The sequence below is a fragment of the Cucurbita moschata genome, unplaced genomic scaffold (assembly GCF_002738365.1).
Source record: "Cucurbita moschata cultivar Rifu unplaced genomic scaffold, Cmos_1.0 Cmo_Scf00117, whole genome shotgun sequence".
In the NCBI taxonomy this organism is placed as follows: Eukaryota; Viridiplantae; Streptophyta; class Magnoliopsida; order Cucurbitales; family Cucurbitaceae; genus Cucurbita; species Cucurbita moschata.
In genome coordinates this window covers 66880-72658 of record NW_019268633.1, presented here as the reverse complement: position 1 = coordinate 72658, position 5779 = coordinate 66880, and the positions used below count along the sequence as shown (strand labels likewise).

The window sequence follows — 5779 nt, the reverse complement described above, 5'->3', positions numbered from 1 at the left end:
ACGCATTCCGTTGGGTTAGGCCCCATTGATAACTAAACTATTTTATTTTTTTTCTTTCAAAATTGTCCTTTTATCTTTTGGAGGGGCATATTCCGAGAATCGAACTTGAGACCTCTTGCACTCAAAGAAAGAATCATACCACAAGACCAAATGCCCTTGTTATGGACTATATATTAAGTTGTTTATGGAATGTATCATCATTATTTCATTTATTCCGTTGGGTTAGGATTCATTGATAACTAAACTATTTTATTTTTTTTCTTTCAAAATTGTCCTTTTATCTTTTGGAGGGGCATATTCCGAGAATCGAACTTGAGACCTCTTGCACTCAAAGCAAGAATCATACCACAAGACCAAATGCCCTTGTTATGGACTATATATTAAGTTGTTTATGGAATGTATCATCGTTATTTCATTTATTCCGTTGGGTTAGGATTCATTGATAACTAAACTATTTTATTTTTTTTCTTTCAAAATTGTCCTTTTATCTTTTGGAGGGGCATTCCGAGAATCGAACTTGAGACCTCTTGCACTCAAAGCAAGAATCATACCACAAGACCAAATGCCCTTGTTATGGACTATATATTAAGTTGTTTATGGAATGTATCATCGTTATTTCATTTATTTTCTTTGTTAATATGAAGCTATGCTAGGCTCTTTACACAACTTTCATTATTCACACATCACATGTGGATTGGTGGATTTCTCATAGGTTGTGCTGCCATTTTTATGGTAAGAGACTATGATCCAACTACGATTTATTAGATCGTGTACTTAGGCATCGCGATGCCATTTTTATGGTAAGAGACTATGATCCAACTACGATTTATTAGATCGTGTACTTAGGCATCGCGATGCAATCATATCACATCTCAAGGCACCGTCTTTGCTCAATGGATACAAAACACCCATGCTTTAGCACCTAGTATAAAGGTGCCCGGTGCAACAACAGTTTGCTCAATGGATACAAAACACCCATGCTTTAGCACCTAGTATAAAGGTGCCCGGTGCAACAACAGGCACCAGTTTGGATACAAAACACCCATGCTTTAGCACCTAGTATAAAGGTGCCCGGTGCAACAACAGGCACCAGTTTGACTTGGGGGGTGGTGAATCCATGAACAATTATTATTATCATATTCTTTTAGATTTAGACAAAATTGAACTCGGGACCTCTCGCACCCTAAGTGAGAATCATACCACTATACCAAATGCCCTTTCTAAAAATAATGCAACATTTTTAACTCCTACTGAATATATTTTTTTCTCTCAAGTTTGAAATCTATTTTCTTGAGCGGTTGTTGGACTATAAAACAAAAAGTTGATGGTCTAGTATTTTACTTGTAAGTAAGGCATGTAATATTGAATTGTTCTAATATGCAAGTGTTATCAAATAAACTACAACCCAACAAATGAATCAAACTAATCAGTCTGGGTTGGGTTGGATTTATTTGGCTCAGTTCATCAGTTTTTTTGATTTAATTCTTCTATTTTGCTTCGTATGACAAGAAAATGAAGTTGTATTGAATGTACCATAGTTTGACTTATGACAAACTCATATGAAATATAATTGCATTAATAGTACTAAGAGTTGGAGTCTATAAACATTTCATGAACTTAAGCGCAACCACTACAACAAATAATAGATATGATAGCTTACGAAAAACGCTATCATAGACTTTTCATAACATTTTTCAAACGTCGTGACAGTCTATGTTATTAAAAGTCTGAGACTTTTTATTTTTTTATAGCTATAAAAAATGCTATAATAGAGTATGATACTATAGCTTATATAAATTGCTACAAAAACATTTTATAGCATTTTTTTAGAGCTATAATATTTTTAATATAACTAAAATATTGGCTATTTTTAACTTATAAAAGCATTTTTCTTAATGTTATAATATAGTATTTATAGCTTTAATCTTATGTTATGATAATGTTATTTAATCATTTATAATTACTATATTAATGTAATAATTTTTTTAATGACATTTCTTTTATGTTCTATAAATTTTATTATAATTTTTATTTTTGATTAAAAGACTCAGACAATACTTTTTTTAATATAATCTAACATGAGAGAATATTTTATAACATAATAAATATGAAGGGACTTCCATTCATAATTCAAATTTTACAATCTACTTACCCATTACAAAATAAAGTATTCAATTTGATGAACATAAAATTTAGGGAATATTTAAGAAACATATTACTAAAAACTGCAGATGAAGAAGAATAGAGACAATAACAATGCCTAGGCTCGGTACTTCCAGCTCTTTTAATATGTTGTGCAGTCAATGCCTTACTAGTCCATTGTCTCTATAATGTTGTCCAATGTCGAGAAAGGAAGAGTAACAAATAATGGAGTAATTTGTTAGCATGTTTCACTTGTTCCTGCAATTTTCATTAAAAAAAAAATAATGTGGATGATGTGCGGAACATCAGCAAGATATGAGAACTACTAAAATGATTATATTAGTATTACTGAAATTCCACCAAGACAAAACTTCTTCTAAAAAAATATTTATGTAAACAAGAGAGGTAAGTAAATACTTACAACACTGTCAATAGAAACACCAAACACTTAGGATCAAAGCAATTAAAAATAGTATTTATTTAACTTCAATTTAGCATAATTGAGTGCAACAAACCTGTGGAGGCAAACAAGCGGGAACTCCTCCAAATAATGGGAAGAAAAAGAGAATCACATATTTTAGGGCACAGAACATTCAGTAAAGGAAAGGAGGAAAGAGAGAAAGAAAGGTTGGACAGTGGTTTTCCGCCTTTCCCTTTTTTCTTTTTAAACCCAACTTTTCTTTCTTAAGAAAAAAAAAACCAAATGTCCTCTCTTTTTTAACCCAACTTTTCACCATCTTTTTTATAAAAGGAAATGCTTTTTTTTCTCCCTCTTTCGTAACATAATATTTAAAATGCTATACTTAAAAGCTATGGAATTAAGGACGAGATAAACTTTAGTTAAGTAATTGGAACTTTAAATTACTTCATGTGGAGCTTCAATTACTCTAGGTTAGCTACTATCTTTAGGATTTATTAATTGGACAGAGTTCTTGGATTTAGGGGATTGTTTTATGTAATTTTCAACTACAACTTATGTTTTCAAACTTTTAGGTCATAATTTAGGTAGTGGTTGTATATTATGGATGAACACTAGAGTTTTTATCCCATTCACCACAACTACTCTAGTTTTTGTTTGAAGGCTATAATTGTCATCTATGTTGTATGGCAATAAAATTTGTTTAGATGAAATTTTTATTAAAGTTGCATATTTTACTTCTTGAGAGTTAGCATAATATGAATTTAGTTGCAGAGTTATTAGGAATAAGATGGAGAAAGAAATTTTCTTTAAAATAATAAACAGACTCAAGTTCATCTTTGTTGTTGTCTAGCTGTGATTTTGCAAAAAGCTTAACTAATATGAAATATCAAGGTAAATCAAGAATATATCCTACACGTCATTCAAGATGACAATAAAATGGAGTTAAATTGAACGCAGTTTTAGTTTCATGTTTAGTAGGTTCAAGATGAAGCATAATTGTATTAATGATATTAAAGAGAAATTGGTGTTTTATTAGAAGAGACCAACTTCATTTAAGGTACTAGGAGTTTAAACTACTTTCATTGTAATTTCAATTACTCCACAATGATTACAAACTTAGGGTTTGCTAATTGGACATCAATTATCAACTTTAGGTTATAATTTAGGTAGTAGACATTATAATATTAATGAGCATAAGAGTTACAATTCTTCCATGGACCATATGTGTTATAGTTAAATGAATATATATATATATATTATGTATGTCGAGGTTTGGGTAAAGCACAAAGTAGCAAGGAACACCATTGTCAACTCTAGAGCTACCCACAACTCATGATGGAGACTGATGCAAAATATTTTAACATCCTTTTGCTTCAAGATACAGGAAAGATGAACGCCGTCAAATTGGAAGCTTTACCTGTCTTAAGAGTCACAATGAGAACTCTAATCAAGCTGGAGCCTTGGACTAGGCAAATTGTTTAGTGATAGTTGAAATGGATGACTTTGACGTCGTGTCAGGAATGAACGTCCTGCTTAAACACAAAGTCATTTACATGCCCCTAGCAAAATCTCTAGTAGTAATGGAGTCTAACCCACGATCATTCAGAAAAACATCCATCAACCAAAAGGGTTGAAAATGATGTCGATACTACAGTTGAGAAAGAATCATAGTCATGATGAATCTACGCTTGCTGCTATTGTTGTAATTGAAAAGGGGAGCTCGAGTGAGCCAACCTCAATAGAAACCTTGTTGCCACTACATGAACACCACGACGCAAAAGAAGTTCAGATAATGAATTTATCCCCACCAAGAGAGACAAAAACAAGGTCAGATACTGAAGAAGGGAGACAGAAACAAACCACAATAATTTCAAAAAAAATAAAGAGTTCATATAAGTTAAGTTCAGATAAACTTTGGGTTCAAAGCAACAAGAACCAAAAACTGGTGTGAAAATACTATGGACTAGTTAAAGTTATCCATAAGATTATGAAGACATCATATAGAATCCAATTGCTCTTATGGATGCGGACTAACCTTATTGTCCACGTTAGTAACTTGAAACGTTATTATTTCGACCAAGAAGACATCAAGCAGAAGCAAGTGGTATGATGTCATACAAATAAGAAAAAGTTTCAAGTGAAGAAAGTAGGAAAGACACGAAGAGAGAAGACATGAAGACTCAACAAACCAAGAAGTGATTTTCAACAGCACCTACTAGGTTGGAAAAGACTCCTCATTATGAGATCAGCCGGAAGCGCATCGAGAGACCTAAAGTTAGCCTCATCCAATAAATTGTGTGGGGGCAGATGTCACAGTCATGATTGCCCAAGGCGTCTTGCCTGTGGTTACATGTTGCATGTCTCAGCCATTCTTGTAAACGATTTGTTGTCCAAGGCGGTTATTTGGGCAATGTTATTGTTTACCGATTATTTGGTCGACACGCCTTGAGCAATCATGACCGTCACAATTGGCTAAGAAATTTGTTGTCCATATGTTATTGTTGTCCAAGAGACTCCTCATTATGCGGTCATGATTGGCTAAGACATTTAAAGAAGTTTTACCTAGGGCAACTTCTATCACAATCCTCTTCTCGCTCTCTGAAACTTCTTTAAATGTTATTGTTCACTGATTATTTGGGCGCATCTTCCTTAGTTGCTCCTTAGTTGCGGGTCATACATGTTTTCATTTTCCATAATTAATAAAAAGGAATTTTTCATTTAAGTTGTGACCTGAGGTAGAAATTTTAAAAAATTTCATTGAATTCAAACCTGCTTGTAGGAAAATAATTTTAACAAAAAAAACAAAAAACAAAAACAAAGCAGTGACGAGTAAGAAAAATCAGGAAAGAGGAATCGAATGATATGAATACGTTGATTATTCCAATTCAAATATCAGGAGTCGGAAGGAAAGAGGAGACGATATTAAAGAAAAGATTATCTACTTGATATTTCAAAGTGTCCCTTCTTCTTTAAGGTAAGCTTTCAATGAGCTCCTCAAAAGATGAATGCAAAATAACTTGGTCACCATCCAAATACAATAGATTTTTCATATTTGGTCACCATCCAAATGGTCAAAGTTTGTTTAAGTTAATTTGATTTAAATATATTGAACGACATGAGTTCTATCCAGTAAAATAAGTAACCCAATTCAAATTTATTTAGCCCATTTTACTTATTACTATAGAGTTATACGTTCCCTTTTCTTTTAAAATTTCA

General features: G+C 32.5%; 1 non-coding gene across 1 annotated transcript; it reads right to left on the bottom strand.

Moving 5' to 3' along the window:
- Positions 1 to 496: 496 nt before the first annotated feature.
- TRNAS-UGA lies at positions 497 to 568 on the bottom strand. The gene has a single exon. It is a non-coding gene; the product is annotated as a tRNA-Ser (tRNA).
- Between the last annotated feature and the right edge of the window lie 5211 nt (positions 569 to 5779).